Below are 23,599 nucleotides of genomic sequence, written 5' to 3'. Positions count from 1 at the left end.
CCAATGCTGGGACCTTTCCCCTCAAAGCCCCACCTCCGGACAAAAGCCCATGTCCTCTGCAGCCAGCAAGGAGCAGCAGTTTACAGGAGGAACTAACCCCCCCTAGCAAAACACAAAACACCACTCTTTTCCTTTTAGGGAGGAAGGTACTACTTCCAATTTTTTAAAACAAAAAATACCTATATATCATGTCCTACTCTGTATCTACCCCATCAAAATAAGGAAAAAGAAAAACCAAAAAATAAAATAGTAGAAGTAACAGGTGGAGAAAATTTCAGACAGTCCAACTCATATTTTTGCATTTATGATTTCTCTATAAGAGAGCTAAAAAATAAAGTCTGAACTTGGATCACAGTAAAATAAATGTTAGGATCCAATATGAAGATGAAATATAGATATGTTTTATGATCCAATTACTACTAAATTCTAGCAAGGCACATCATCCATCATAAGAAACTGAAAGTACTAAGGGTCATGGAACTCCGGGGCTGAGTTTTGCCTTCCCACTCCCAAGAAAAGAACAGGTAGGGAGTTCACGCAACAGTGACCTGTGTACAAAAGGACCAGGAGATCCTAGATACCAAGAGACAAGAAAGGGAACACTGATTACAGCAGACTGAAACAAGAGTCACCACCAGATTTCCGGGACAGGTAACAGCCAAAGCACACGTACAAAACTCTAAAAACTGAAATCATAGTTATGTAATCAGAAATTATCTAAAGCCACAATAAAGAAACTAAATAAACCAAATTAAAAAACTAAGATTATAAAACAATATCACATCAAAGATGGAAAAACAGAACACATAATTCAGGACCAATACAGTGGGAACAACATGTGAGAAGCCTGATCAGACAGCCACAGAAGTACACTAAGGTACACCCCCAGGGTTTTCACATGGAAAAGGACAAGGCCCCTATGATTTCACTCATTTTGTGGGATATAAAACAAATGTATGAACAAAACAAAAAATACAAACTCATAGATACAGACAACAGAATGGTGGTTATCAGAAGGGAAGACAGTGGGAGCCAGAGGAGGTAAAGGGGGTCAAATATATGGTGACAGAAGGAGACTAGGCTTCAGATGGTGATGAACACAAAACAGAGTATATAGATGTAGTATTATATATGAAGTTGTACACTTAAAGTTTATATAATGTTATTAACCAATGTTATCCCAAAAAATTTAATTTTTTAAAAAAGAACTGGCTTACTACTTGAATCAGAGAGCATAAAATTAACAGATAACATAGAAAGCAGAAAACTAAACCTCTTTTTAAAGCCATTTCTATCCCACAGAATCTGAAGATTACTTTTTGGGTCCCCAAATGTCATTCTAGAGCATTTCTATGATTCCTGAAAGTCAAATTCAGAGTCATGTCTGCAAATGAGATAATCACCTATTAGCCGTTTACTCACTTTCAGACCGAATATATAACATATTTTAAGGAGGAAAAAAAGTTAAATCTAGAATTTACCTTCTACTTCAATCTGTAACTACATACTGCCTTTCAAACATTCTGACAGAAAGAAGGGAATAGTGTGGCCGCCAAGGGTCACATCAGGCACAAGGAAACATGATGTGTAACTAATGATAAAATCTGAGATGCAGCAACTACCAAGGCAGAGCTGTTCTGAATTTAATCAAGTATGTTCAGAGGGATGGATGGGCAAGATTTGCATTGAGAAAATCTACACTACAAGATCCAAATCAACATGCCTCAGAAGATCTGAGATCTTCTATCAAAGATCAGCTGGCATTTTAATAAAACCTGAATTAAAACAAAAAAAATGTTTAAACAATCCATTTCCTTTCTAAAGCTGAATTGATGATAAGGCAATTGGCCTAGTACAATAGACATGCAATCCTGATACTTTTCTGTTTGAGTGCTCTGGTCAGGCTGCACTGTAAGAAATAGAGAGAGGGAGAACGAGAATGCATGAATCATCTCTCCACAACTATCTGGCGAGTGCAGCTTTACAGTTCTGAACACGTGAGTGCATTACGCACACACAGGTGCACACAAACTGAGACACTGAGGGGTAAAAATGAGAGAGCAATGGGCTGTAATGTTGCAGTAAAGCACCTAAAGTATGCCATTTTAAATCATTGTTATTGGAAAAATGCATGGATGGCCTTTCTCCGTTGCTAGTGCGAGTGGGGTTCTTGGGGTACCACTGGAATAAGCACTTCCAGAGGCCCCCACAGGAGGATGAGATGTGGTAGAAAGCTTTATTCGCACAGAATTATTTCCCCCAGTTTGCAAAGTCCCATTTCCCTTAAACCAGTGCTGGAAAATGTGCAGCTGGGGGTTCAGCAAGGCTAGAAGCAAAGCCAGTGTCCAGTTTCCATCCCACAATAGAACTGAGTCCAGTACAACATTAAACTAGTTGCAGCCCATTAGTCCATTGTGTGGGGGGTCCACATGGCTCTGGGCCATGTGGGTGAATGCAGAGGGCCCAAAAGAGTGTGCCCCCTACAACAAGAGTCCCAAGAAAGCAAGAGACAGAACTTCTTTGTTTAGGAGTTTAAGTATCTCAAATCTTCCCGCTGCTTGCAGTGGCTACACCTACTCTGGCCAATGAACTGTTCCCAAGTGTGAATGACAGGCAAGTGCCTTCCCTATGTCACTCAGACTTTACTGAGCATGCATCTAAACTGCAGCTTCCTGGGAAAGCTGCACAAATGAATGTCTATAAAATCTGGCCTTCCCTTTGCTCTTTTCAGTTATTAATAACTGGGTTCATTAGAATGGTATCAATCATGACTATAAAAGAAAAATAAGGCCAGATTTTACTGGGGCCTTTTAAAGAGTCACTCAAGTTTCCAGGTGTGTTAAACTAATGAATAGTATTCAATAAAATATGCCAAAGCCATAGGCTCAGCACTAGTACTGGGTCATCTCCTTTCAAGACCCTGTGAGACAGCAAGAATTAGGGAGCTGGAGGAATGCTAGGTGTGTCGGTGGTCCCAAAATGGTCCTGAGATGTCAAGGATGCACTGTGCAACTGCCCCAGCTCCCAAGCCCCGTAAGTGGAGGCACCAAGATTCAGAGGCACCCAAGGCATGGTGAACCCCACTATCTGGCTTAGTTCACAGCATCCCCTGGAGAGCATTTTCTTCCAACTGTTTGATGGGAAGTGGAAGCAGGGCCCTAGAGTAGATTCCTTGTGCTGGAAAAGAGGATGGGAGAAATCTACATTTGTTCCATTTTTTTCCTACTGAAACCCTGCTGGATTTGATGAAATTTGATTTTTAATTCAAAATTTTTCTCAGCAGTCCAAGAAATCCAAGATTAATAATATATCCCTACTTTCTATTGTTAATTTTGGTCAATTGATGTGACTATGTTGAAAACAGGAAATGTTACTTGTTTGCATGATATAAGGAACTGCCCCTTTAAAGAAAGAAAAATGTTGCCAGTGATTAGCTTTGATTTCAGTGACTCTTTCACCTGGTGAGGGAGAAGAGGTATATTTTCTACCATAATTAGAATGTCCAAGAGAGTTCATTAAAATGTAGCTCTTCAATAGTTACTGTAACCAGAGGAAAGGTACGATTCATTCAGAAAAAGTTTTCAGTAGGACCTTCTGAAAACTCTCTGGGTAAAATGCCCCTTTCCACATGCTGTTCTTGGCTGGTCACCCACATAATCGTTCTGAAAAGTGAAAGTGATGCAAGGTTCAGTTCTAAAGTCACTGCCAGTCTCCTCCACAAAGACCTCACTGGCCTTACTCTCATTCAGGCAGAATAATTTTGTTAAGGATGATGATTCAACAGGAAAGCACCTCCAAAAATAAATAAATAAATAAATAAATAAATAAATAAATAAATAAATAAATAAATAAATAAATAAATAAAACGGTTCTGCAGGGAGAGTGCCTGAACAGGGCACAGGCACTTTACAAGTGTGACTGGGTACTTTGCACATACCACCTCCTCCAGGCCCACCTCAAGCAGAGTCCTGCTGGCCAGTATAGGTAAAAGGCATGGGAAGCCACTGAGGTCGTGAAGGGCCAGGAGAAGTGATTAGATCTCCTTTTTCAAATGATCCTTCCCTCCTGATGCTATGAAGATCTTCCTCCACTGACAGAAACCTTGCTTTCTACTTCTAACTGCCCCTCCTTCATAATCAGGTTTGTTGTGATTTTCAAAGAGCAAACACTGAAGTGGAAGCCATGCTTTGCCCTGGTTTACTCCTGCTTGTGGTGCTACAGCTCCTGGAGGGTTCACAGTCCATTCAAGGTCAACAACCACTCAGTGAATTTGTACTTAACCAGCTGGCTGAGTCTCTCCTACAGATTGCATGTGGTTCTCCACTGGATATACACAACATACACTGGAATGGGTTCTGTGCTGAAAGGTATAAAGGCTCCAAGGTGCTGGACTGTAGAACACACGGCTAAGACGCCAGACCAGGGAGTCACCCAGGGGAGTCATCAAGCTCATATCCCAGCTTGACCACTAAGAATTGTGTGCCCCTGGGCAAGATACTTAACTTCCTTATGTCTCAGAAGTTGGCATGAAAAGAGAATGAAGGATTCCTATCCACACATAGAAAAAGTAAAGGTAATGAGGGGGGAAAAAGTCACATGTGCCACTGAATTCATTGTTATATGGTATAGTACAGTGTTTTTCAAACTGTGAGTTGAACCCTCTAGGAAGTTACAAAATCAATTTACAGGATCATAACTTATCTTTTCTTAAAAATGAAATAAAACAAAAATTCAGACATAATAAGTGATATGGAGTCATAAGGATAAATATTGTTTCAAGTGTGTTTATGAATATAAAATATAAATTTAGATTCAGGTGTAAAATGTATTTTCTTACTGTAGGTCACAGCCAAAAAACTGGAAAGGCACAAGTACCTTGGTAAAACACCAATACGGTTATTACTAGAGAGAATATGCCCAACTGCAAAGAGCCTTAAATATACCAGATTTTCTTTCACCTACTGATGAAAATCTTTTAAAAGGTCTAGTCACTTGAAAGAAGAAAGTACTTGCCCAGCCAGCCTGGCTCAGCAGTTGAGCATTGACCTATGATCCAGGAGAATACAGTTCGATTCCCAGTCAGGGCACACGCCTGGGTTCCAGGCTCCGTCCCCAGGAAGGGGGTGTGCAGGAGGCAGCTGATCAATGACTCTCTCATCCTTGATATTTCTCTCTCTCTCCCTCTCTGAAATCAATAGATTTTTTTTTTTTAAAGTAATTAAACACAATCCAAAATAAGCTAACAAATGCTGCTCAATTTAGACATCCAATAATTTTGCTAATTCTAATATTAGTATCATATACCTTCTCATATAGTAATTTTGAAGATTGCATCTGAAACTTTAGGTCATTAATTCCATTCCTGAGATTGTACCCTAGCGAGATGATCATATGTGCAGACAAAACTTGAAGCCCAAAGATGCTCATGACTGCATTATTTATAATGGGAAAAAGAAAACAGTAAATAACCTAAATGTCCAGTAATAAGAGACAAATAAGTAGGTGGCAAATTTACTATATAGAAAATTTTATAGCTATTAAAAATAGTAAAAATGTTTATAACAAGTGTAATGCATTTATAATTGGGGAAATACTTCTAATTATCATGCTAAGTGAAAAGATAGAACATTTTATATGCGGTGTTATCATAATTACATGTTATAAAGGTTGTGGGGGCTGGGTTTTATTGTTTTGGTAGTAGTTTTATTTTAAATAAATCCAGCTTTTAAAACTACTAGAAAAGGGAGAAGGGCATGGGGGGAGGGGAAAAGGTATGGGGGGATAACCGGTGATGGAAGGAGACTTGACTTCAGGCGGTGAACACATGATACAGTGTACAGATGATGTGTTGTGCACCAGAAACCTATATAATTTTGTTAACCAGTGTCACCCCAATAAATTTAATAAAAAGGAAAAAAAATGTTTTTAAGTACTAGAAGAAATTACACATAAATATTCATGGTATTCTTTTTTAATAAGGCAAGCACAGAAGCTTTTTCTCTTTGTTTTTTTGTTGTTTTTTTAAATCCCCACCAGAAGATATTTTTTCCATTGTTTTTTAGAGAGAGTGGAAGAGTAGGGGAGAGAGAGGGCGAGACAGAAAGAGAGAGAGAGAGAGATATCAATGTGAAAGAGACACATTGATTGGTTGCCTCCCACACTTGCCCCTACTTAGGGCCTGGGGGTGAAGCCTGCAACTGAGGTACGTGCCCTTGGCTGCAATTGAACCCCAGACCCGTCAGTCCACAGGCTGATACTCTAACCACTGAGCCAAACCAGCTAGGGCTCTTTGTTTCTAAATTTTCTATATTTTCCATTTTTTCTCTAAGAGGCATATTGAACATTCAAAATAGAGAGAGTGATATATAACAAACTTCCCATTTTTAAGTATATCAAGGACACAAAGTTTTTAAATCTCACCAATAAATTTCCAACCTCAAGGAACAAAGAAATTTATTCTAAAATGGTAGAAACTTTAGCAGTCATGTAGATGGGAAGGAAAAAGGATTAGTAGGACCTTCATACCATGAAATGGGAAGACAAACATTCAAAATTAAACAAGGTTAAATGTATTTACCATTGAACAGGAATATTGTTTCATTCTAAGTTATGCTTGCTTTAAGGCAGACCAACCCCACCATTATTACTGATCCCATATTAACTAAAAAGCTTTTTTGATGTCTGAGTAGGAGGATAAAAAGTCTGCACTGCATTTCTCATTTTTGCAGCATTTACCCTTAACATATATGCACAGAGGAACAAATAGCCTGCTACAGAACAAACTAATAATCACAGAACTTACTCTGATCACTAAGTCTCAAATGTGGAATGCAGTACAAACTGTTATAGGAGGGCATTTTTAACATCACTACCCAAAGCTGTATCTTCAATATGTAAAAATCATTATTCATCATCTTTTCTTTCACACTCAACTGGACAAGTTCTACCCTATTCCTTCACTTGCCCCCTACATAAATTAATTCATGTAGGAACAAAGTGAAAATCACTAAACAAACAAGGCAAAATATTGGTCTGATCTTGGGATGTGCTACTATTCAAACTATTAGCATATAAAAAGGAAGACAGTGTCTTACTAAATACTGTATTATAATACATTAATATGAAACTATTAGTGAGAGAGATTGGCAGAAGGTACCGATGTCACTGCTATTCAAGCCTCTGCAGGTGATGAGAGGGCAATGCCTGCTGTTGGCTTGGGGTGAGAGTTGGAAGGGGAAGGTGTGCACTGACAACTACTGACAGCTTCTGCCATTCCCTGCAGCAAGTCAGTAAGACTATCCATGGAGTCAGCAATCTTGCACAGAGATGCACTGTTGTTGGAGGTGAAAGCCAAGAGCCCATGCTTGCCCCCAGGTAACAGTTCCAGCCCTGGGGCTTACTCACAGACCATGAGGAACCAGTCTCAGGTGCTCCTGGGTACACCTGTGTCCATTCTTAATACATGTAATAAATTTCATTTCTCAAATCTCAGCACCCCTATTTGAGTTTCATACAGAATTGATCCCCACAAGAGGACCAAAAAAGAGGAACCAGCCCTGGCCAGGTAGCTCAGATGGTTAGAGCATTGTCCCAATATGCCAAGGTTGTGGGTTTGATACCCAGGGTGAGGGCACATACAAAAATCAACCAAAGAATGCATAAATAAGTGGAACAACAAATCAATCTCTCTCCCCCTCCTTTTCCGCTCTAAAATCAATAAAAATTAAAATTTTTTTTAAAAAGAGGGGGAACCAAGTAAGTAAGACTTGCTTGGAAAAGTACTCCAGTTTCATTTGTTCAGCACAACTGTACACTGATATCAAAAATGTCTCCTGATTTTCTAGTTATTTTAAGAATAAATGGAAAATGACTAACTCATTCTGAGTCTGAAGCACTTGATAACATTTACAACTTCCCACATACACACACAAAAAGGTAAGAATACAGCCAGCTCTGAGTCGATGAAGCAAAACAACTACATCCAGGCATCTAATCAATTTGTGATGGAGCAAATAATTTTTCTTCTCTGCAGGGAGAGAAGATTATTCCATAATTTATATAAACACATGCTAATTCTGAGTCTTCTTGAAATCCGTATCAACAGTACCTGCTATGCTGGGAAATACATGTTTATTCTGCATACCACTCTTTTTAAAAAATACTAATTTGGACTTCCAGTCAAGATGGCAGTGTAGGTAAAGGAAGTACTCACCTCGAGCCACAACCTCATCAAAATTACAACTAAACTACAGAACAACCATCATTTAGAACTGGCTGAAATCTGGCTGAATGAAAGTCCCACAACTAGGGAATTAAAGAAGCCACATCAAGACTGGTAGGAGGGACAGAGACGCCAAATGGGCTGGACCCACACCCACGTGTGGTAGATAAAAACTGGGAGGGATATGTGGGTTGCAGAGGTCTCCCCTGAGGAGCAAGGGTCCCAGCCCCACACCAGGCTTCCAAGCCCAGGGTTCCAGTGCTGGGAAGAGAAGTCCGCATAACTTCTGGCTGTAAAAACCAACAGAGATTGGCCCTGGCCAAGTAGCTCAGTTGGCTGGAGTGTCCTCCCAATGTACCAAGGTTGGTGATTCAATCCTCGGTCAGCACACATACAAGAATCAACCAATGAATGCATAAGTAAGTGAAAGAACACACACTTTCTCCCTGCCTCCCCTACTCTCTAAAATCAGTAATAAATAAAGATGGTGGCTTCAGCCATTTAGAAGAAAACAAAACAGCATGGACTGTGGTGGAGGTCGACAAAGGACTTCTCAAGATCTTGGCGATCCTCTTAAAGGGCCAATTTACTCAGATTCAGTTTGTCTGAGCTCCAGTGCTGGGGCAGTAGCTCAAAAGGAGCCAGAGACATATGGGGAAAAACTGAATTGTCTGGCTTCAAGGCGAAGGCTGGAGGGGGAACTATGCTCCTTCCCAAGGCCAACCACCACACTCTGCAATCTGACCTCTCTCCTGCACCAGACACTTCCTCTCACTTCAGGTGATTCCCACCAGCACAGACATATAACGTAATCACTCCCATTTCAAAATAAAACACAACACAGCTCTCAGCCCAGTCTCCCTTCTGTAGCTTCCTCTACTTTTTTCTGCTTCCTCTTTGGGCAAGGCTTCTTTAATGCTCTAATTCCATGGCCCCCAATCTCTCTGGAATCCTGCCCTATCAGGCTTTTGCCTCCTACAATGCACTGAACCAGCTCTTTTCAAGACCAATGATGACCATGTTGCTAATACAATGGTCAAATCTTTCTACAGGACAATTGTTCACTCCCTACTTCTTGAAACTCCTCCCTCACCTGGCTGCCAGGATAGGGAGAGACACATACAAATACCTCTCTCTCTCTCCCCCTTCCTTCCCACCCTCTCTTTCAGTACCTACTACCACACCCATAGCTCCTTTTCATTCTCTCTTGTTACTTCTGAGTCTCCCCTCCCCAGGATTCCAGACTTGGTCCTCAAACCAGAAGCCTTTCCCTCTGCACTTGCACTAGCCTGCTTGATGATTTCCACCATAAGACTCTACAAACTGTCAATGAGCAATGACCCCCTACACTGCGATCTACAGCACTGCCCTCTTGCCTGAACTTCCACACTGACTATCCTACTATGCCCTTGACTATCTAATACAGAAATCAGAATCCATATGTTCAACACCTGCTCCCTCCAGTCTTTCCTAGATTACCAAAGGCAACTCCACTCCTCAGGAGATTCAGGCCTGGACTCCAGGCTGTCTCCCACACCCATGCATCCAACACATTGGCAAATCCTGTCACTCTACCCAGGATCTGACTGCTTCTTACCATCCCTCAACTCTCCTTACCTCATGTCTGCCCTAGACTCCTCTATCGTCCATTCTCTCCATGGAGCTGAGGAACCCAGTCAAAATTTAATCTGGATCATGTCCACTCAAACCCTGCAATGGTACCTGTCTCAGAGTACCATTGAGAAAGTCCTCACAATGGCCATGACGGGGACATGTTCTCCCCCTGCTGCTTCTCTGACCTCACCTGTCAGGGCTCCCCCTCACTCCCTCTGCTCCTGCCACAAGGGCTGCCTTACAGCTCTTAAACATACCAGGCACATGCCCACTATGCCTGGAAGGTTCTTCTCCAAGATATCCACATGGCTGATTCCCTCACAACCTTCAGGTCTCTGCTCAAATGTCATCTTACATAAGAATAAAATAATAATAATGTACTTTACATAAGCATTATAATAATACCTAAGATAGAGTGGTTATGAGTCAGACACTGTTCTAAGAATTTTATGTGTGTTAACTTATACAGTACAACTCCTTTAATAGTATCATTATCCTCATTTTCCCAATCAGGAAACAGAGAAGTTAAAGTCATGGAATCTGCAATCCAACTCAGGCAGTCTGGATCCAAAGTGTGTGCTATTTACCCTTCCCTTATCCCCACTGGTAATTTCTTGCCTCTCCTGCTTTGTTTTTGGAGGTACTATGTCTCCTTTACCTGTCTGCTTTCTCCCCTAAGATCATGTGAGCTCTATAAAGGAAGACACTTGCCTACTTTGTTCATGGTCATTCCTGGGTCCTGGGCAGTGTCTAACATGGAGGAGGTGCTTAGCAATTATTTGCTGAATGAAGATAGGAATGATTCCATCACACTGAGCCATTATGTTTCCCCTCCAAAGTTTTCATCAAATCTACTACTGTACATGAACAAGCATATAACAATGAAAATGAGGCCCACCGTTTCCCCTGAGACAAAGGTGCTCTCCTGGGGGCAATGTCCTGCAAGTGAGCTCAACAAAGGAGTGCAGGCTTGGAATAGTATCCTTTCTGGGAGCAGAACACAAACAAGTAGGTATACCAGGGGCAGCCAAGTGCAGCAAACAGACACCTTTGTCACGGAAATCCAGGGATAAACCACATTTTGGTTAAAAGCATATCATTTGTTTCATGCCTGTTATTTCCTTATGAAACTATCTGTAGTTACAGCCATGTTTTCCAATCAAATTACAGACCAATCACAAATAGTCTACCTTTGCTAAGTAGACTGAGCAATGGGTGAATAGAAATCACATGAAGCCCGAAAACTCCCTTAAGTGTCAAACATGCTCATTATTTCTGGGATTTCATGATAGAAATGCTACACTTGGGTAATTATTTATAAATCTTTTAAGCTACTACAATGAAACTGCTACTAAATAACATCTCAAGCCTCTTAAAACCTTATAAATTGAGGTTTCATTTATATTATTTTTAGTCTTGCCATATTTTTCTGAAGAAATGGAAATACGTAGCTAAAAACCCAGAAGTGTTAGAAACCATCATTGTCGTCATCTCAGTACCAGAGTGATGTTCCCTATAATCTGTTTTTAAATATAAATAAGAATAGCTATCTGATTTACCATGTTTTCACTAGTAAAGCTTCCTGTCTTTCTGAAACATCATTACATTATAAAGCCCTGATTGCAAAGCCACAAGTAATTTTTTTCCCATTAATCCTCACCCAGGGATATTTTTCCCAATGATTTTTTTTTAATAGAGAGAGTGGAAAGAAGGGAGGGGGGTGGGGGGGGGAGAGAGAGAGAGAGGAAGAGGAAGAGGAAGAGGAAGAGGAAGAGGAAGAGGAAGAGGAAGAGGAAGAGGAAGAGGAAGAGGAAGAGGAAGAGAGAGAAGGAGACATCAATTGGTTGATCCTGCACGTGCCCCACCACTGATTTTTTTTTTTTTAGAGAGTGGAAAGAAGGGAGGGGGGCGGGGGGGAGAGAGAGAGGGAGGGAAAGAGAAAGAGAGAGAGAGAGAGGAGACATCAATTGGTTGATCCTGCACGTGCCCCACCAGGGATAGGGATGGAACCTGCAACCCAAGTACCTGCCCTTGACCAGGAATCGAACCCATGACCCTTCTGTGCCTGGGCTGACATTCTAACCACTAAGCAACACCGGCCAAGATGTCATTTTTAACTAAAGCTTTTCTAGAATCCAAACTAAACCACCTTTCTTTAACCTGTATCAGTATTTCAAAATCAGTTTTGATTAAATTATGTAAAAACTGTATTACAAATTAAAAGATGTTAACACTCACCAGCAAAGAAAGGAACCATAAATAGCCTGGAGAACTACTATCCAGAGGGATCTCCAGCAAGCTCCCAGTACCATCAGCCTTACAGCTGCTGCAGGGGTCAGGGGAAGAAGCAAAACGACCAGCCCAGCATTCATTCTGTCTCTCTCTCTCTCTCTTCCTTGGCTCCAGCAAGGTGCCAAGGGGAATGGATACAAAGGGATCACTACTCTACCAACAAAGGCCCCAGCAAAGAAGGAAGCACTCATGAAGGACAATTTGATATGATAGCTTATTATAAAATTCCTGTTCATGAGTTTTATGTTCAAAATATATACCATACATGGCAAATATACACTACCAGGCTTTTACTGAGAGCAGGGAAAGGACAAAGGAATAACTTCTTGCACACAAATGTGTTCTGAAGGTTAGTTAATTTAGGGCAATTAAGTACTATTTAAAGGAACTAAATGTTCAGACTTGGGTGGAAATCCACATTTTCCACTGAGCACATTTGTCTAGTAACTAAATCAGGGATAACATTTTAGGTATTTGACATGTATTTTTAAGAAAAGACTTCTGAACCTCACTCATCTGTTATCTCATTTCTCAAACAATTAATAATTAACAAAGTATTGTACTGTGGAATGAAACATTTATTGTTACTTGAAAAAGGTCCAAATAGCCATTATTTCCTTCTACCTTTTCTGCTGATCAGCTAGCAATCAACAGAGACCAATATCTTTTTTTTTTATTGTACTTTAAAAATCCACAGTATAATCTAACTCCCAAATTTTCTGTGCCTAAGCCTCCCATTAGGCAAATAATCACCAAAATTTTAGGAGGTGAAGGGAACTTCTGTTATTTTTTAATAGGGTTTCCAAAGACTTTTTCTTATGAGAGTAAAGGAGGCTAAATAAACCCATAAATACAAACTATTTAGAAGTAAACGTACCCACTACCTGCAATTTATTCTCAAATGGTTCAGGGAGAAAAACAGTATATAAGAAAGAAAAAGAATAATAAAGCACAGGCAGCAGAATGCTAACAACTGGTAACCTTAGTTGGTGAAGTTAGTTTTTCTAGTTCAACTTTTCTTTAACTTTGAAATTGTTTACAAACAAAACATTAAATAATATGTATCAACAGGTTTACTACACAAAATCAAAGTTAAGACATGAACTATTTCCTACACACACGCACACACACACACACACTCCATCCACCTTTTCTTCCCTCTGTTTTCTACCTTAACTACCTCCTTTTCCAATCAAGCATCTAGAAAAGTAGTCTCTCCGCTCCCCCTCTCTGCTCCAAATAGCCTCAAACATAGCTTCTGTTTTCTCTCAACTGAAAATGTTCTTACCAAAGTCATCAATATCTTCCTAGTTCCCCAATCCACCAACACATTTTAGCTCTAACAGATACCGTTATAATAACCTGGTTATTAAATAACAGTAAAGGAATAAAGGGGAGACTAGATAATATACACATGCCATTTATACAGCTTTGCCAGGAAGCTGCAGTTAACATTCTCCGAGTCTGTTCCCCAGAGATCGCTGGGGGAAGGAACTGGGCAACAGACACGTGCCCAGTAAGGTCTGGGTGACGTGGAAAGGTAATGTCAGTCACACCTGGGCGCAGGTCACTGGACAGGACAGGCGTGGCCACTGCAAGCATGGGAAGATTTAATATTTAAACTCCTGAACAAAGAAAGTTCACTCTCTTGCCTCTCCTGCTTGCCTGTGCTCCTGAGACTCCTGTTGCAAGAGGAGCAACTCCCCTTCATTTGCCCACGTGGCTAATAGCCATGTGGTACCCACATGATGGACTGATGGACTAAATCTAGCCGAATGCTACATCTGCCTCAACTCCACCTTGGAACGGAAACTCTGGATACTGGCTCTCCGTTTGGCTCTGCTGGGGCCCCAACTAAATATTTTCCAGCTCTGATTTAAAAGATAATGGAGCTTTACAACCCAAGGGATACAATTTCATGCGAATAAAAATCATTTACTCTCCCATGCAAGTTTTAGAAAACTCATTTTCTGGAGCTATTATAAGAACCCCACTCCCACTAGGGATGGAGAAATCCATTTCTCCAGGAACATAACCATATTCCATCAATCTGGCAGGAATGTGCATTCAACTCCTGCTTCCATGCTCAGTCTCTCCATGCAATTTTCTACCTCTACATTTTGCCCCAACTCCTGACAATTCCTGGTGCATGCACTTGATAAGCATTCTGAAGACCCACAGGCTCAGTGGAAGAGAGCAGTAGTTATTTAGAATTGTGTGCTGTGGGTGGAGAGAAGGGAAGCAGGAGTACAGAACAGCAGCATTCCTCCTAGAATCTGACACCCTCCCTGCTCTAACTGGAATGTGACTCTGCTTGAGATACCCTCCTTAGGTAAACTCATCTCCTCCTAAAATTTCAGCCGTTTATTTCCAGTACCTGCCAAATTATATCTTCTAAGGCACACATTTCCACTAACTTCCAGACCTATTCTGTCAACCACCACCAGGCATAAGCTCATCCACCACCAAAACACACTTCTTCCCCTAACTCCAAACTTAGTTAAATGGCACTGCTGGTGACTTTGTTATCCAAAGCACAAATTTTAAAAATTTCCCCGATCTTTACTGTTACACATCCAAGTCTAGTCAATTCTCCTATTTAACCTTATTTAGAAAATCCTTTCTCATTTCCATCATTAATTCTAGCACCTTAATTTAAGTCTTCATCATCTATCACCCAGACTACTGCAATATTCTAACTCATCTCTCTATCTTTTGTCTCCTCCATCCCCAAATCCACTCTCCACACTGCTTTATTAGGATTATCTTTTGAAGATACAAACCTAACAATGTGTACAAAATAAATAAATAAATAAACTTAAACAAACATATATGAAATGAAGGGAGGGAACAACACAAAATCAGATCATGACCCCATCCTACAGTTTCTCACCATCCATCATCAGTAGGGCTGATATTTCTGTTTGGCCCCTCCCAACTTCATGACTCATACCCCATAGGTTCCAAACATGACAATGTCTCCTGTTCCCCAATACATCATGTTTCACAACCCTGTACTTCAAATGGTTTAGCCTTGACTAAAAACTTCTTATCCTTCAGGCAAACTCCTGTTTGTCTTTTAAAACTATGTTCAAATGTGAAGTCTTGTGTGGGTACATCTTCCCAAGTCACACCAAAGCCCCTCCTATCCAAGCAATTTATGTACATCTCTGGTCACATTATCTCGCCATCTTTTAATTATAAAGCCCTTTCTCTTACCACACTATGAGCCTGATCATGATTAATGGCAAGTAAACTGTGAATTAATTTTATGTCCATTTAATGACTCACATTGCTTCTAAGTTCTAAGCTTAACATTCAAGGCTACCTACAATTGTTCCTTATTTATTTCTACTACCTATATATATCCATATCTCCCACTTCCACCAAGTTCATATACATATTCATGAACCATCCTCAAGTGTTCAGCAAACTTTTCCCACAAAGATCTAGACAGTAAACATTTTAGGCTTTATGGACCACATAATTTCCATAGCAACTACTAGATATAAGCAATGGGTGTGGCTCTGTTCCAACAAAATTTTATTAATAAAGACAGGTATCTAGCAGCATAGTCTGCCCTTCTCTAGACCAATTTTTACGTCAGGTTTGTTCCCCCTGTTTTTCTAGCCTGGAAAGCCTTCCTCCTTTCTTCTGTATGCCTGCCTGAGTTCTATTCTACTTACACCCAACTCTGAGCTAGTACCTTGACTCCAAGAAACCTTAGAAGGCACTCCTTCCTCTACAGGTCCTCAGCACTTATTCTAAACAGCCCAGCCCATTTTACATTTAGCCTCTACCTTGAAACATAAAAGCCATTCCACCAACTTACCACTGCAAACCTTTGAAGGGCAACAAGCCCTGACTTTGAAGTCTGCATAGGCCAGACCCTAGCATATAACCCTACACATCAGGAGCAATACCAATGCTCTCTGTTGGTCAAGTAGGGTAATCCCATGTGTTATGCCTAGGTCCTTTCACTACAGCTTTACGCAGACTATTAAACTATTATTAAAAATCTAGTATCTTTATAACTATTTCACCACTTCATATATTTCCCATCTAAAACTAAATGGAAACATTCCGTTTCATATGTTCTTTTATAAGGTTGGGTATTCTCTTAAGTTATGATCACTTCAAATCCTAAAACCAAATTTGTTTTCCAGAGAAATACATTCTCTTTTATTTTATGAGACAAAAGGTAAAATATTTTAGTAAAAAATTAACTTTATTAAAGGCATCTACACTTTAAGATATACCAGTATTAACCAGTTTTATGCTAATAACTTACTGCGTTTTTCCATTTTAAAGCCCAATTTCTAAGCTAAACTCATATTAATAGAGCACTATCATTAAGAAAACAAGAAGCATACACAATGTGGATACAAAGGAAAAGAAACTCTGTGTCACTTATATAAAGTCACAAACACATAACATCTGGGAAAGGTCTTACTCTTCTTGTCACTGACCCTTCCAAACTGAAAGTAATTTCAAAAAGGACTATTTCCGTTTCTTTGCTAACAACAGTTTAAAAGCCAACTTGTTTTCCAGTTACAATGGCCCCATTCTGCAACATGGTAAAACAAGCCATACTCCAAAGGAAGAGGCCAAACGAAACACCTGTCAGTGCTTCAGTATCTCCCCCTCATCCACTCCATCCACCTTCAAAACACAATACACCCTACAGGAAAAAATGCATGCAAAGAGACGGGATAAGAGAACAAAAGCCCATTTTTCAAAGTATGAGATTTTATGGAATACTGCTTTTACTCAGACTATTTTATAATTCTAGCACTTGGAAATGAGAATTAAGTTCTTATATTAAACTTCTACTACTAGAATTTATGTCCCTTTAGTATAAGGAGAACTTTTATGCAATTGACATTTTCATAAATTTTACACTTCAAGCAATTTAAGTCAGTATAATTTTAACATATCCTTTCTTTAACAAAGAGGAGGAAAGGAAAATTCCCCCCTTGTCATGAACATTTATCATCTTTGATTTTATATTACAGGGTTAGTCTCAAGTAAATCATCTGTATGCATGTTATCCATTTCAACTGAGTTCTTTAAGAGATTCCACCATTATATTTCCGGAAAATGGGCTCTTGTCAGGGAGGTGCTGCTAAGAAGATAGAATGCACTCTGGACTGGCAATCATAATACCTTCGGCTGGAGAAAATTCCCATAATTTCTCAATGCCTCAATCCCAGAGCTATATAGTAACAGAAATAAGAGCACCATCCTCAAATAACTACATGGGAACACAAAACAAATCAAAATAATGCAGGGAAAAAGTCCTAAACACCAATGCTACCTGAAAATCTAGACATATTTCATCTTAACTTATAAATTAGAAGCTCTCTCTAGTAGCATAATTGACAAGTGCTATTACCAAAAGTATGTAATGTTTATCAGAAGTAAGGATAACTAGGGACTGGAGTTCCAGTGTGCTCAATTACATGTCATTCGACCTTGGGATCTGCTCCAGGATCTAGCACTTCTGTGGCCTAGGATCTCTATATATGTCTTTTTTTTAAGTCTTACTTTCTTCCCATAGTATCACTGCTGCTGGAGATATTCTAACATTCAAATGTTCAAAAACTGGATGTCATGAACAGGGGTCTAGCACACTGGTAACCTCAAAGTTTATTCTGGGACATCTAGGAAACAAATGTCTGCAGGAGACACGGGAAGTAAGGGTGTAGAGCAGGGATGGGCAAATATAGCCCCAGGTTCTTCTGTAAATCAAGTTTTATTGATACCCAGCCAGGCCTATTCATTTCCACCTTGTCAATGGTTCTTTCTGCAGTACTGTGGCAGCACTGAGTAGCTGAGACAGAGACCATGTGATCCTTTTAAGAAAAAGTCTGCTGATCCCTGGTCTAGGGCTAAGGAAAAAGGCCAAGGCTAGACATATATGTTTGGGAATCATCTGGATACAGGGAATGCAGATGATGTTCTCCAAGAAAATCAGAATGTCTACGGTAAATAAATTTTAAGCAGTGTGTAGAAAAGGGAAGCAGAGGCCATACTTCTGGAAAGTCCAACGCTCTTTTCTTACTCCTAACCCCCAATACTACCCTTCTGCAGCCACTCTCTTCTAAGCAAAAAGGACAATAGTGCTTATAAACAGGTGGTAAGAAACACCACCAAAAACCCCACAGAGAATAATTATATTTAGCTTTCTGAAAAGTTGTTTCTTTAACAAAAAACAACAACAACAACAAAAAGCAACACTAGCCCCGGCTGGTGTGGCTCAGTTTGTTGGGAGTCCTACAGTGCACCAAAAGGTTGCTGGTTCGATTCCTGGTCAAGGCTACATGACCAGGTTGCAGGCTCGATCCTAGCTAGTGGTCATACAGGAGGCAGCAATCAATGTCTTGCTCTCACATTGATGTTTTGTTTTTTTCTCTCTCTCTCCCTCTTCCTTCCTCTCTCTCTAAAACTCAAGTTTTAAAAATCTTTTTTTTAAATGCAAAACTATTCAATTCTTTTATATATATATATTTTTTTATTGATTTCAGAGAGGAAGGGAGAGGGAGAGAGAAACATCAATGATGAGAGACAGTCATTGATTGGCTGCTTCCTGAACACCCCCTGCTGGGGATCGAGCCCACAACCCAGGCATGTGCCCTGACTTGGGAATAGAACTTCAATCTCCTGGATCATAGGTTGATGCTCAACCGCTGAGCCACGTCAGCCAGGCAATTCCATTCTTTTTATCCATGTATGGAACACATATAGGATGATTTTATTCAAGAGTCCCTTCTACAATGTGCAATGCTATAATATCTCCAAAAAACTTCAAATGCTCAAAAATGTTCAAATGCTCAGAAATGTTTTCTGTTCAAGGGACACAGCACAATGTTTGTAACCTAAGTATCTGCTTTAAAAAAATTCATGCACTTTAGCCATGGCCAGATGGCTCAGATGATTGGAGCATCGTCCTGAACACCAAAATGTTTGTAGGTTCAATTCCTGCTCAGGGCACATATTTAGGTTGCGAGTTTGATCCCCATCAAGGCACATATGGGAGGCCACCAATGTTTGTCTCTCACATCAATGCTTCTGTCTGTCTGTCTCTCCTCCTTCCTCTCTAAGTCAATAAACATATCCTCTGGTAAGGATACAAAGAAAGGAAAACTCATGCACTTTGCTCATATGAGAACCTCTTTTGTCCTCACTTCCTATCAATTTACCTTTCCTTTGCACAAAATTGTAACATAGATAGGGTCTGTGTTGAACTGTTTTGTGTATAGACGTTAATAAAGTTCTCATGCAACTAGGTAAAACAACCCTATAAAGGGAGGTATTTTTATCCTCATTTTACAAACAGATACTTAGGCTTAGAGAGGTAAAATGTGCCATCACCTGTCATAATAGTCTTTGCCTGAAGACACAGGGCCAGTAAGACATAGCACCATCATGGATTTTGGAATTTCAAACCCAGTTTCATCATATCATACCACATATAAAACTAAAAATGGACATTTTAGGGAAGTTTCAAGATGGCGACAGAGTAGGTAGATCTTTCTTGCACTTCTTCCCAGAACCAAACTGGAAATAAAACTAAATTAGGAACATTCACCCTGAATTACCAAGCGACGACTAGCTGAAAAGGAGACTTACAAACAAGGAAGGGCAGAAACTACCTCAACACTGAAAGGGTGGGATCAAGAGAGGGGCTGGCTGGGCTCCCACATGGGGAGCAGGATGAGGTTGCAGAGTGATATCTCAGCTGTCGGAGGGCAGGCAGAGAGGTTCCTCACGTGAGGAGTGAGGCCTGGACCCCAGGCTGGGCTTCACAGCCTGGAACACCAGAACTGGGAACAGCCACCCACTTAATATCCAGCGCTGACAGGCGGTGAGTCTTTCATCCACCAGAGAGAGATGGAGCTTGCAGAGAGAAATCACTTTTCTGTTCAAGGCACAGAGCACAAGATTTTCATTCTCAGCCACTCACCCTGGGCTTTGACAGAGGCAGGGTGGTGTGGTCTAGAGTCACCTGAAGAGAGTCTGGGTGGGGCTGGCTGGGTGAAGAGAGTTGCCTGAAGAGAGTCTGGGTGGGCAGTATTTCCCCCAATATTGCAGCAGCCATTTTTCCTGAGAGGCACAAGACCCTCCCAGCAGCAGCAGTCTGGGGAAAGGTAATTATCCCAACCTCAAGGATATAGCTTGCCCCACCCTCTGGGATCCCACTTACACCACTCTCTGGAATCTCATTCACTCCACCCTACATCTTGACCCCTGCTGAGGAGGCAGCAGCAGAGATCAGGCCTACTAGTCTGGGCAGTCTCAGGGGGCATCAGTAACTGGCTTCTGGACAGGGCCATTTCCCATACTTCCCAGGGAACCTGATTGGTGCTTCTCCCTCACAGGAGCTGATAGAAACTCCTGGCTTCCAGCAAGCACCACCGGCCTGCCTACCAGGGTCTCTGCCCTGCCAAGGTCAGGGAAATATTACAGGACAGAATCAGATGGTGGCTCTGGAACCAGGAAAACATCCACCATCTTTCCTGAAATTTGACTGGCACCTCCCCCTCACAGGAGATCCAGAGGAGCCATCATCCCTATTCTACCACAAGCCCTTTCAGAAACAGCCTTTTCAGTGACTAAGTCTGAAGGCTGGCCAGCAGGCAGAAGTAGGTGGAGGCAGATCTCGAGGTGTCTTGGTACTTTTCTGACCTGCCCCTGGCCGCATGCTGCTAAAAAGCCAGCCTTACAGCACAGCGTGGTTCCTCCTGTGTGCAGCCAAGCCTAGTAGAGGCAGCCACAAACTGGATGGCTTCAAGCTTCAAACAGGCTGCCAAGAGCAAATGTGGACATCTTCCAGCACTGGCTAGCACCAAAGTACCTCCTGGGAGGCCCAGAATCAGCACACAAAACAATCAGCCTCAGACAATTTAACAGCAGGATCTAAAGGGAGATCTCAGCAGGCACTAAACTCTGCCAAGAAGAATTCCACTTTGTTTTTGTTTTTCATTATTTTCTTTTTTATTGCTTTAATATTTTTTCTTTTTTTCTTTCACATCTCTTATTTTCTCTTCTTTTATTTTCCTCTTTCGTTCTTTTTCCCTTTTCTAAATTTTTTTCTTCTATCTCTTTTTTCCTTCTTAATATTTTTTTTACTGTATTTCTTTTCCTATTTTCAGTCTTATTTTTTCTACCCCTTCTTTCCTTTCACATTTTTTTCTTACCTGTTAATTTATTTTTATTTACACTTAATTAGTCCACAGTTCAGTCCCCTAGTCTATACAATGCTCTCTCCCCTAGATGTCATCTCTCCCTCCCCACATCACCTACATGGTCAACCCTTGGCCTACTTTACCCTGCCCTACTGCTGTCACTGCTGCCTGCTGTGGGGAATAGGAGAATGGTATATGTGGTCAACACAGGGCACTGAGACTGGCCTTCAATGGCAAGTGAATCCCAACAGTCTCAGATCTCTAAGGGGAAGAGAAAAAAGCACAAAGTACAAGCTAGGAGGGAGGGAGGCAAGGGTTGAGGTTACTGGGGTTAGGGGTGGGGAAATATCTCTCCTAGCTTAATCAGTGCTTCTGGTGTTTGTTTAGTCCCCGGATTTGTCACAGCTGCCTTGAGATACTCTGGTCCATCAGAAAGGTGTGGAGGGTCCAGCTGTGGGCTCCGTGTCTGTTGCTTTTGGGATGGATGGTATACCTGCCAAGCTCTGCCTGTCAGAAGCCCAGGAATTCCTGGCCTGTGAGAGTCCTCCTCCCCAGCTATCCCAGCACAAGTTAGGTCCCTCTCAGTGGCTGATCTATTAGAAAAGAAGATATATCCATTGTTGTGGCAACCCAACAGATTCTAAATTTGCATCTCCTTCTTTCCACATTGGGAGTAGACAGAGTTGAGGGGCAACAGGAAGAAGAGATGGCGAGGGGGAGGGAGGCTGATGGAAGAAGTCAGGAGAAAGGAACAGAATCCAGGGGGGGCTCTCCAGCAGGGGATGCCTAGAAGTCCAGGGTCAGGTACAAGTGCATCTCTAGAGAGGTGTTGTAGTTACATGGCTTCCTTCTCTCTCTGAGAGCATTGGCTAAGCTTCATCTCCATCATCTGGATATACCAAATCATGTTGATGTCTGTTAGCTGTCAGGTCCTTGTTTCTTTCAGGTAGTAGAGTGCTTTGTCACAGTCCCCAAGGTGGTAGAAGGCCACATAAGGCCAATAAAGAGCCTTGAAGTTCTCCCCTTCCTTCCTCAGGACGTTGAGGTAATACTCCTTAACTCGTTCATAGTCTACCAGCTCAGCCTGGAGCAGGAAGGCTGCCAGGCTATTGTAGCAGTCAATCTCAATGGCTTCCAGAGTCTTGCAGTCAATCTCAATGGCTCCCATGGTCTTGCTGTGCTCTTCCAAGAGGCAGCCAGGGTTGGGGGTCCTGGCTGGAGAGGTCATACAGGAATTCAACTCCCTTTCCCAGGGGCCAGCAGCAGCCACTTCAGCTCCAGCAATGACTGGTGATATTTGCCGATGGCTTCATGGAATTTCTTGTCCTCGTAGCACTGCAAGCCTTAGCTCTTGAACTCTGTACACCCTAGATGAACAGGGCAGGCAGACTGGGCTACCACCCCAGCTGGCCACATGCTGGAGCCCCTGTGCTGCCTCCAGGGATGCATAACTGTGGCAGAGGCCGTTGCACCTCGCCAGCAACTGATAGGCTTGGGTTCCCATTGGTCACAGCTGCCAAGCCCTTCCTCTCCATTCAGCCACTGCCCAGTGCCCTATGCATACTGCCATCAGCACATCACCACTATGCCATTGTGGATTTAAAAGCCGTGGGCACCTGACATGCGTCTGGCAAGTTTGGCCACAGCCATGACACCTCATGGCAGTCTGTTGCCCCACACTTCCATTCTCCTCACCAGTTGAAGGAGGCTGCTCTCTCTTCCTCCTCCTCACATTATTTTTTATTCCTTTTTTTCTTCTTGTATTCTTTTTCCTTTCTTCCTTTTATTATCCTCATTCTCTTTCCAAATTCTCATTTCTTTTATAGTTGTTTTCTTGTTGTCGGGATTTTTTACATGTTTTTGTTTTGTTTCTTACTTTGATCTGTCAGCACCTGTACATCAGCTCGCATGACATGTTTGGTGTTGAGCCTCCTGGTCAGTGAGCTTGAGATGAGATACCACCCATGAATGGGACAACAACAATCAAGACCCAGTTACACCAGGAGAGCCCAAATAACCCACACAAGGGACATTCCTAGAGCATCCAGCTTAGGAGATCAAGGAGACGGCAAAATTGGATCCCACAAGACACTTATTATACAAAGTCAGCCCACAAAGACTGGGAGTCATAGCAGTTCTATCTAACACATAGAAACACAAAAATACAGCTAAAACGGGGAGCTAAAGAAACAACCCCCAAATGAAAGAAAAGGAGAAATCTCCAGAAAAAGAGCTAAATGAAATAGAGGCAAACAATTTGTCAGACATGGAATTAAGAGTAATA

The 23,599-nt window shown here is 41.4% G+C and overlaps 1 protein-coding gene and 1 pseudogene across 5 annotated transcripts in view; both read right to left on the bottom strand.

The window, feature by feature from the left end:
- CCNY (cyclin Y) overlaps positions 1–23,599 on the bottom strand; it is a 201,451-nt gene that overhangs the window by 85,554 nt on the left and 92,298 nt on the right. The window lies entirely within an intron of this gene.
- Positions 22,064–22,950, bottom strand: LOC107525063 (tetratricopeptide repeat protein 9A pseudogene; annotated as a pseudogene).

This window comes from Miniopterus natalensis, chromosome 1, assembly GCF_054644295.1.
Source record: "Miniopterus natalensis isolate mMinNat1 chromosome 1, mMinNat1.hap1, whole genome shotgun sequence".
Taxonomy (NCBI): Eukaryota; Metazoa; Chordata; class Mammalia; order Chiroptera; family Miniopteridae; genus Miniopterus; species Miniopterus natalensis.
The sequence above is the reverse complement of the archived record's forward strand: the minus strand, read 5'-3'. Positions and strand labels throughout refer to the sequence as shown.